Here is a 10,000-nt window from a genome sequence, read left to right as displayed (position 1 = left end):
AACGCCCCCCAACACATTACCCATGATCCCTCCAGGCCTCCTACCACTTCTGTTGCTCAGCAACGGCCAGGCGGTCAGCGTCAGGATCGTTGGCCAGAACTACAGTAGCTCCCTCCCTCTCCGCCAGGGCAAACGACAGGGTCTGTAGGACGGACACACACACCATTAAAACACACACACGCACACACACACACACACCGTTAAAACACACACACACACCGTTAAAACACACACACACACCGTTAAAACACACACACACACCCCTTCTAGTGGTATCATAGTGGGAAAGCAGAGATACAGATGAGATTATAGTGAATGGAAACACATCGGGCTTCAGAGAGGCAAACAGGAGAACAAACAACAACAATGTGATTTAAACACCGTCTCTGCCCAAACTGGAGGGATGAGACTGGAAACCAGGGTAGAGGGGGGTGGGTCCTGTCCCATTATGACACTGTGTTGTCTAGAGACTAGTTCTATATTATATAGGACCCCCTCCCCTCCTCAGGGTTGATATGACTAACCAGGACCCCCCCCCCCCTCCTCAGGGTTGATATGACTAACCAGGACCCCCCCCCCTCCTCAGGGTTGATATGACTAACCAGGACCCCCCCTCCTCAGGGTTGATATGACTAACCAGGACCCCCTCCTCAGGGTTGATATGACTAACCAGGACCCCCCCCCCTCCTCAGGGTTGATATGACTAACCAGGACCCCCCCTCCTCAGGGTTGATATGACTAACCAGGACCCCCCCCTCCTCAGGGTTGATATGACTAACCAGGACCCCCCTCCTCAGGGTTGATATGACTAACCAGGACCCCCCCTCCTCAGGGTTGATATGACCAACCAGGACCCCCCCTCCTCAGGGTTGATATGACTGACCAGGACCCCCCCCTCCTCAGGGTTGATATGACTAACCAGGACCCCCCCTCCTCAGGGTTGATATGACTAACCAGGACCCCCCCTCCTCAGGGTTGATATGACTAACCAGGACCCCCCCTCCTCAGGGTTGATATGACTAACCAGGACCCCCCCCTCCTCAGGGTTGATATGACCAACCAGGACCCCCCTCCTCAGGGTTGATATGACTGACCAGGACCCCCCTCCTCAGGGTTGATATGACTAACCAGGACCCCCCTCCTCAGGGTTGATATGACTAACCAGGACCCCCCCTCCTCAGGGTTGATATGACTAACCAGGACCCCCCCTCCTCAGGGTTGATATGACTGACCAGGACCCCCTCCTCAGGGTTGATATGACTGACCAGGACCCCCCCCTCCTCAGGGTTGATATGACTGACCAGGACCCCCCTCTCAGGGTTGATATGACCAACCAGGACCCCCCCCCTCCTCAGGGTTGATATGACTAACCAGGACCCCCCTCTTCAGGGTTGATATGACTGACCAGGACCCCCCCTCCTCAGGGTTGATATGACTAACCAGGACCCCCCCCCCTCCTCAGGGTTGATATGACTGACCAGGACCCCCCCCTCCTCAGGGTTGATATGACTGACCAGGACCCCCTCCCCTCCTCAGGGTTGATATGACTGACCAGGACCCCCCCCCTCCTCAGGGTTGATATGACTGACCAGGACCCCCCCCTCCTCAGGGTTGATATGACTAACCAGGACCCCCCCTCCTCAGGGTTGATATGACTGACCAGGACCCCCTCCCCTCCTCAGGGTTGATATGACTGACCAGGACCCCCCTCCCCTCCTCAGGGTTGATATGACTGACCAGGACCCCCCCCTCCTCAGGGTTGATATGACTGACCAGGACCCCCCCCTCCTCAGGGTTGATATGACTAACCAGGAACCCCCCCCCCCCTCCTCAGGGTTGATATGACTAACCAGGACCCCCCCCTCCTCAGGGTTGATATGACTGACCAGGACCCCCCCTCCTCAGGGTTGATATGACTGACCAGGACCCCCCCTCCTCAGGGTTGATATGACTGACCAGGACCCCCCCTCCTCAGGGTTGATATGACTAACCAGGACCCCCCCCTCCTCAGGGTTGATATGACTGACCAGGACCCCCCCCTCCTCAGGGTTGATATGACTGATCAGGACCCCCCCTCCTCAGGGTTGATATGACTGACCAGGACCCCCCCCTCCTCAGGGTTGATATGACTGACCAGGACCCCCCCTCCTCAGGGTTGATATGACTGACCAGGACCCCCTCCCCTCCTCAGGGTTGATATGACTGACCAGGACCCCCCTCCCCTCCTCAGGGTTGATATGACTGACCAGGACCCCCCCTCCTCAGGGTTGATATGACTGACCAGGACCCCCCTCCTCAGGGTTGATATGACTAACCAGGAACCCCCCCTCCTCAGGGTTGATATGACTAACCAGGACCCCCCCTCCCCTCAGGGTTGATATGACTGACCAGGACCCCCCCTCCTCAGGGTTGATATGACTGACCAGGACCCCCCCTCCCTCAGGGTTGATATGACTGACCAGGACCCCCCCCTCCTCAGGGTTGATATGACTAACCAGGACCCCCCTCCTCAGGGTTGATATGACTAACCAGGACCCCCCCTCCTCAGGGTTGATATGACTGACCAGGACCCCCCCTCCTCAGGGTTGATATGACTGATCAGGACCCCCCCTCCTCAGGGTTGATATGACTGACCAGGACCCCCCCCTCCTCAGGGTTGATATGACTGACCAGGACCCCCCCTCCTCAGGGTTGATATGACTGACCAGGACCCCCCCCCCTCCTCAGGGTTGATATGACTGACCAGGACCCCCCCTCCTCAGGGTTGATATGACTGACCAGGACCCCCCCCTCCTCAGGGTTGATATGACTGACCAGGACCCCCCCCTCCTCAGGGTTGATATGACTGACCAGGACCCCCCTCCTCAGGGTTGATATGACTAACCAGGACCCCCCCCTCCTCAGGGTTGATATGACTAACCAGGACCCCCCCTCCTCAGGGTTGATATGACTAACCAGGACCCCCCCCTCCTCAGGGTTGATATGACTAACCAGGACCCCCCCTCTCAGGGTTGATATGACTAACCAGGACCCCCCCCTCAGGGTTGATATGACTAACCAGGACCCCCCCTCCTCAGCGTTGATATGACTAACCAGGACCCCCCCTCCTCAGGGTTGATATGACCAACCAGGACTCCCCCTCCTCAGGGTTGATATGACTAACCAGGACCCCCCCCTCCTCAGGGTTGATATGACTAACCAGGACCCCCCCCCCTCCTCAGGGTTGATATGACTAACCAGGACCCCCCCTCCCCCTCCTCAGGGTTGATATGACTAACCAGGACCCCCCCCCTCCTCAGGGTTGATATGACTAACCAGGACCCCCCCTCCTCAGGGTTGATGTGACTAACCAGGACCCCCCCTCCTCAGGGTTGATATGACTAACCAGGACCCCCCCTCCTCAGGGTTGATATGACTAACCAGGACCCCCCCCCTCCTCAGGGTTGATATGACTAACCAGGACCCCCCCTCCTCAGGGTTGATATGACTGACCAGGACCCCCCCCCCTCCTCAGGGTTGATATGACTAACCAGGACCCCCCCCTCCTCAGGGTTGATATGACTAACCAGGACCCCCCCTCCTCAGGGTTGATATGACTAACCAGGACCCCCCCTCCTCAGGGTTGATATGACTAACCAGGACCCCCCTCCTCAGGGTTGATATGACTAACCAGGACCCCCCTCCTCAGGGTTGATATGACTAACCAGGACCCCCCTCCTCAGGGTTGATATGACTAACCAGGACCCCCCTCCTCAGGGTTGATATGACTAACCAGGACCCCCCCTCCTCAGGGTTGATATGACTAACCAGGACCCCCCCTCCTCAGGGTTGATATGACTAACCAGGACCCCCCCTCCTCAGGGTTGATATGACTAACCAGGACCCCCCCTCCTCAGGGTTGATATGACTAACCAGGACCCCCTTCCCCTCCTCAGGGTTGATATGACTAACCAGGACCCCCCCTCCTCAGGGTTGATATGACTAACCAGGACCCCCTTCCCCTCCTCAGGGTTGGGGTATTTGACGGTGGGGAACTCAGGGTCCGGGTCTTTCTGCTCCTCTACGGCGTACGGGGTCGGAGGTCAAAGGCCTTGAAAGCTGATTGGACGAAGGCGTGTCCGACTCCATGCACGGAGGTGTGCACGATCTTCACCTCTGAACTCTTGTTGATATCCCTGAAAGGAGGGGAGACGAGCGTTAGAGGGGAGACGGGGGATAGAGGGGAGACGGGGGATAGAGGGGAGACGGGGGTTAGAGGGGAGACGGGGGTTAGAGGGGAGAAGGGGGATAGAGGGGAGACGGGGGATAGAGGGGAGACGGGGGATAGAGGGGAGACGGGGGATAGAGGGGAGACGGGGGTTAGAGGGGAGACGGGGGATAGAGGGGAGACGGGGGTTAGAGGGGAGACGGGGGATAGAGGGGAGACGGGGGATAGAGGGGAGACGGGGGTTAGAGGGGAGACGGGGGTTAGAGGGGATAGAGGGGAGACGGGGGTTAGAGGGGATAGAGGGGAGACGGGGGTTAGAGGGGAGACGGGGGATAGAGGGGAGACGGGGGATAGAGGGGAGACGGGGGATAGAGGGGATAGAGGGGAGACGGGGGTTAGAGGGGAGACGGGGGTTAGAGGGGATAGAGGGGAGACGGGGGATAGAGGGGAGACGGGGGATAGAGGGGAGACGGGGGTTAGAGGGGAGACGGGGGATAGAGGGGATAGAGGGGAGATGGGGGTTAGAGGGGAGACGGGGGTTAGAGGGGATAGAGGGGAGACGGGGGATAGAGGGGATAGAGGGAGACGGGGGATAGAGGGGAGACGGGGGTTAGAGGGGAGACGGGGGTTAGAGGGGAGACGGGGGTTAGAGGGGAGAAGGGGGATAGAGGGGAGACGGGGGATAGAGGGGAGACGGGGGATAGAGGGGAGACGGGGGATAGAGGGGAGACGGGGGTTAGAGGGGGGTTAGAGGGGAGACGGGGGATAGAGGGGATAGAGGGGAGACGGGGGTTAGAGGGGAGACGGGGGTTAGAGGGGATAGAGGGGAGACGGGGGATAGAGGGGATAGAGGGGAGACGGGGGATAGAGGGGAGACGGGGGTTAGAGGGGAGACGGGGGATAGAGGGGATAGAGGGGAGACGGGGGTTAGAGGGGAGACGGGGGTTAGAGGGGAGACGGGGGTTAGAGGGGAGACGGGGGATAGAGGGGAGACGGGGGATAGAGGGGAGACGGGGGATAGAGGGGAGACGGGGGTTAGAGGGGATAGAGGGCCTGGCGCCGAGACGGGGGATAGAGGGGAGACGGGGGATAGAGGGGAGACGGGGGATAGAGGGGAGACGGGGGATAGAGGGGAGACGGGGGTTAGAGGGGAGACGGGGGTTAGAGGGGAGACGGGGGTAAGAGGGGAGACGGGGGATAGAGGGGATAGAGGGGAGACGGGGGTTAGAGGGGAGACGGGGGATAGAGGGGAGACGGGGGATAGAGGGGAGACGGGGGATAGAGGGGAGACGGGGGATAGAGGGGAGACGGGGGTTAGAGGGGAGACGGGGGATAGAGGGGAGACGGGGGATAGAGGGGAGACGGGGGTTAGAGGGGAGATGGGGGTTAGAGGGGATAGAGGGGAGACGGGGGTTAGAGGGGATAGAGGGGAGACGGGGGATAGAGGGGAGACGGGGAATAGAGGGGAGATGGGGGTTAGAGGGGATAGAGGGGAGACGGGGGTTAGAGGGGAGACGGGGGTTAGAGGGGAGACGGGGGTTAGAGGGGAGACGAGGGTTAGAGGGGAGACGGGGGTTAGAGGGGATAGAGGGGAGACGGGGGTTAGAGGGGTTAGAAGGGAGACGGGGGATAGAGGGGAGACGGGGGTTAGAGGGGAGACGGGGGTAAGAGGGGAGACGGGGGTTAGAGGGGAGACGGGGGATAGAGGGGAGACGGGGGTTAGAGGGGAGACGGGGGTTAGGGGGAGACGGGGGTTAGAGGGGAGACGGGGGATAGAGGGGTTAGAGGGGAGACGGGGTTAGAGGGGAGACGGGGTTAGAGGGGAGACGGGGGTTAGAGGGGAGACGGGGGATAGAGGGGAGGTTAGAGGGGAGACGGGGGTTAGAGGGGAGACGGAGGTTAGAGGGGAGACGGGGGATAGAGGGGGGTTAGAGGGGAGACGGGGGATAGAGGGGAGACGGGGGTTAGAGGGGAGACGGGGGTTAGAGGGGAGACGGGGGATAGAGGGGAGACGGGGGTTAGAGGGGAGACGGGGGTTAGAGGGGATAGAGGGGAGACGGGGGTTAGAGGGGAGACGGGGGTTAGAGGGGAGACGGGGGTTAGAGGGGAGACGGGGGTTAGGGGGGATAGAGAGGAGACGGGGTTAGAGGGGATAGAGGGGAGACGGGGGATAGAGGGGAGACGGGGAATAGAGGGGAGATGGGGGTTAGAGGGGATAGAGGGGAGACGGGGTTAGAGGGGAGACGGGGGTTAGAGGGGAGACGGGGGATAGAGGGGAGACGGGGGATAGAGGGGAGACGGGGGATAGAGGGGAAACGGGGGATAGAGGGGAGACGGGGGATAGAGGGGAGACGGGGGATAGAGGGGAGACGGGGGTTAGAGGGGAAACGGGGGATAGAGGGGAGACGGGGGTTAGGGGGGATAGAGAGGAGACGGGGGTTAGAGGGGAGACGAGGGTTAGAGGGGAGACGGGGGTTAGAGGGGAGACGGGAGATAGAGGGGAGACGGGGGTTAGAGGGGAGACGAGGGTTAGAGGGGAGACGAGGGTTAGAGGGGATAGAGGGGTAGAGGGGAGACGGGGGTTAGAGGGGTTAGAGGGGAGACGGGAGTTAGAGGGGAGACGGGGGTTAGAGGGGAGACGGGGGATAGAGGGGAGACGGGGGTTAGATGGGAGACGGGGGACAGAGGGGAGACTGTGTGTGTGTGTGTTACCTGTGGTGTGTGTGTGTGTTACCTGAGGTGTGTGTGTGTGTTACCTGAGGTGTGTGTGTGTTACCTGAGGTGTGTGTGTGTTACCTGTGTGTGTGTGTGTGTGTGTGTGTGTGTTACCTGTGGTGTGTGTGTGTGTTACCTGAGGTGTGTGTGTGTTACCTGTGGTGTGTGTGTGTGTGTGTTACCTGAGGTGTGTGTGTGTTACCTGAGGTGTGTGTGTGTTACCTGTGGTGTGTGTGTGTGTTACCTGAGGTGTGTGTGTGTTACCTGAGGTGTGTGTGTGTGTTACCTGAGGTGTGTGTGTGTGTGTGTGTTACCTGTGGTGTGTGTGTGTGTTACCTGAGGTGTGTGTGTGTTACCTGTGGTGTGTGTGTGTGTGTTACCTGAGGTGTGTGTGTGTTACCTGAGGTGTGTGTGTGTTACCTGTGGTGACAGTGCTGTTGGATGGTCCGGTAGTACTGTGTGTGTGTGTTACCTGTGGTGTGTGTGTGTTACCTGAGGTGTGTGTGTGTGTTACCTGTGGTGACAGTGCTGTTGGATGGTCCGGTAGTACTGTGTGTGTGTGTTACCTGTGGTGTGTGTGTGTTACCTGAGGTGTGTGTGTGTGTTACCTGTGGTGACAGTGCTGTTGGATGGTCCGGTAGTACTCTGTGTGTGTGTTACCTGTGGTGACAGTGCTGTTGGATGGTCCGGTAGTACTCTGTGTGTGTGTTACCTGTGGTGACAGTGCTGTTGGATGGTCCGGTAGTACTCTGTGTGTGTGTTACCTGTGGTGACAGTGCTGTTGGATGGTCCGGTAGTACTCTGTGTGAATGTCTTGGAACGGGTCGTTCAGCAGAGGGCTGTGGGAGAGAGAGGTTATGTCCCAGGACTCAGGCCAGGGCTCCAGGTGAGCCTCGATGGCTACAGAGATGCCCTTATCATGGGGCGGCACGATCTGGGCACCGTTCTCCCAATACACCTGAGAGAGGGAGACAGGGAGAGAGACAGGGAGGGGGGAGAGAGACAGGGAGGGGGGAGAGAGACAGGGAGGGGAGAGAGACAGGGAGGGGGGAGAGAGACAGGGAGGGGGGAGAGAGAGAGAGAGAGATAGAGACAGAGAGAGATAGAGACAGAGAGAGAGAGAGACAGAAAGAGAGAGGGAGGGGGGGAGACGGGGGGAGAGAGACAGGGAGGGGAGAGAGAGAGAGAAAGAGAGAGAAAGAGAGAGAAAGAGAGAGAAAGAGAGAGAGAAATAGAGAGAGAGAAAGAGAGACAGAAAGAGAGAGAGAGACAGAAAGAGAGAGAGAGACAGAAAGAGAGAGAGAGAAAGAAAGAGAGAGAGACAGAAAGAGAGAGAGAGAAAGAGAGACAGAAAGAGAGAGAGAGACAGAAAGAGAGAGAAAGACAGAAAGAGAGAGAGAGCCAGAAAGACAAAGAGAGAGAGAGAGAGAGAGAAAGAGAGAGAGAGTCAGAGAGAGAAAAGAGAGAGAGAGAGAGAGAAAGAGAGAGAGAGAAAGAGAGAGACAGAGTGAGAGAGAGAGAGAGAGTCAGAGAGAGCAAGAGAGAGAGAGAGAGAGAGAGAGAGAGAGAAAGAGACAGACAGAGAGAGAGACAGAGAGAGACAGAGAGAAAGGGGAGAGAGACTACTTTACAGTGTTCTAATACACCTAGAAACTGCTCAACAGAAACAGACCAATACACCTGAGACAGGGACCTAATCAATCAATAACATGATCAATAAGATAATGAATGTTACCTTGTAGCCGTTGTCCTGTTTGGGGTTGTGGGAGGCGGTTACCATGACGCCAGCACACAGACCCAGATGAGACACAGCGAAGGGCTGGAGAGAGGGAAGACCGTTATTCTCTCTCACACACACACACGCACGCACACACACACACACACACGCACACACACACGCACACGCACACACACACGCACACACACACACACGCACACGCACACGCACACGCACACACACACGCACACACACACGCACACACACACGGTATGATTCCAGTTTATTAATACAGGAGAGCCTGCCGTGTGAAGGAACAGCCCACTAGCCTGCCGTGTGAAGGAACAGCCCACTAGCCTGCCCGTGTTGAGGAACAGCCCACTAGCCTGCTGTGCGAAGGAACAGCCCACTAGCCTGCAGTGTGAAGGAACAGCCCACTAGCCTGCCTGTGTGAAGGAACAGCCCACTAGCCTGCTGTGTGAAGGAACAGCCCACTTGCCTGCCTGTGTTGAGGAACAGCCCACTAGCCTGCAGTGTGAAGGAACAGCCCACTAGCCTGCCTGTGTGAAGGAACTGCCCACTAGCCTGCTGTGTGAAGGAACAGCCCACTAGCCTGCCGTGTTGAGGAACAGCCCACTAGCCTGCCGTGTGAAGGAACAGCCCACTAGCCTGCAGTGTGAAGGAACAGCCCACTAGCCTGCCGTGTTGAGGAACAGCCCACTAGCCTGCTGTGTGAAGGAACAGCCCACTAGCCTGCCGTGTTGAGGAACAGCCCACTAGCCTGCAGTGTTGAGGAACAGCCCACTAGCCTGCCGTGTGAAGGAACAGCCCACTAGCCTGCCGTGTGGAGGAACAGCCCACTAGCCTGCCCGTGTGAAGGAACAGCCCACTAGCCTGCCCGTGTGAAGGAACAGCCCACTAGCCTGCCGTGTTGAGGAACAGCCCACTAGCCTGCAGTGTTGAGGAACAGCCCACTAGCCTGCCGTGTGAAGGAACAGCCCACTAGCCTGCCGTGTGAAGGAACAGCCCACTAGCCTGCCGTGTTGAGGAACAGCCCACTAGCCTGCCGTGTGAAGGAACAGCCCACTAGCCTGCTGTGTGGAGGAACAGCCCACTAGCCTGCTGTGTGGAGGAACAGCCCACTAGCCTGCTGTGTGGAGGAACAGCCCACAGCCTGCTGGAGAACAGCCCCTGCCTGTGTGGAGGAACAGCCCACTAGCCTGCTGTGTGGAGGAACAGCCCACTAGCCTGCCGTGTGAAGGAACAGCCCACTAGCCTGCTGTGTGAAGGAACAGCCCACTAGCCTGCTGTGTGGAGGAACAGCCCACTAGCCTGCTGTGTGGAGGAACAGCCCACTAGCC

General features: G+C 58.5%; 1 pseudogene; it reads right to left on the bottom strand.

Moving 5' to 3' along the window:
• Positions 1 to 10,000, bottom strand: part of LOC135535839 (phosphopentomutase-like) — a 29,983-nt pseudogene that overhangs the window by 14,319 nt on the left and 5,664 nt on the right.

This window comes from Oncorhynchus masou, unplaced genomic scaffold (assembly GCF_036934945.1).
Source record: "Oncorhynchus masou masou isolate Uvic2021 unplaced genomic scaffold, UVic_Omas_1.1 unplaced_scaffold_520, whole genome shotgun sequence".
In the NCBI taxonomy this organism is placed as follows: domain Eukaryota; kingdom Metazoa; phylum Chordata; class Actinopteri; order Salmoniformes; family Salmonidae; genus Oncorhynchus; species Oncorhynchus masou.
This window is presented reverse-complemented; position numbering and strand designations above follow the sequence as displayed.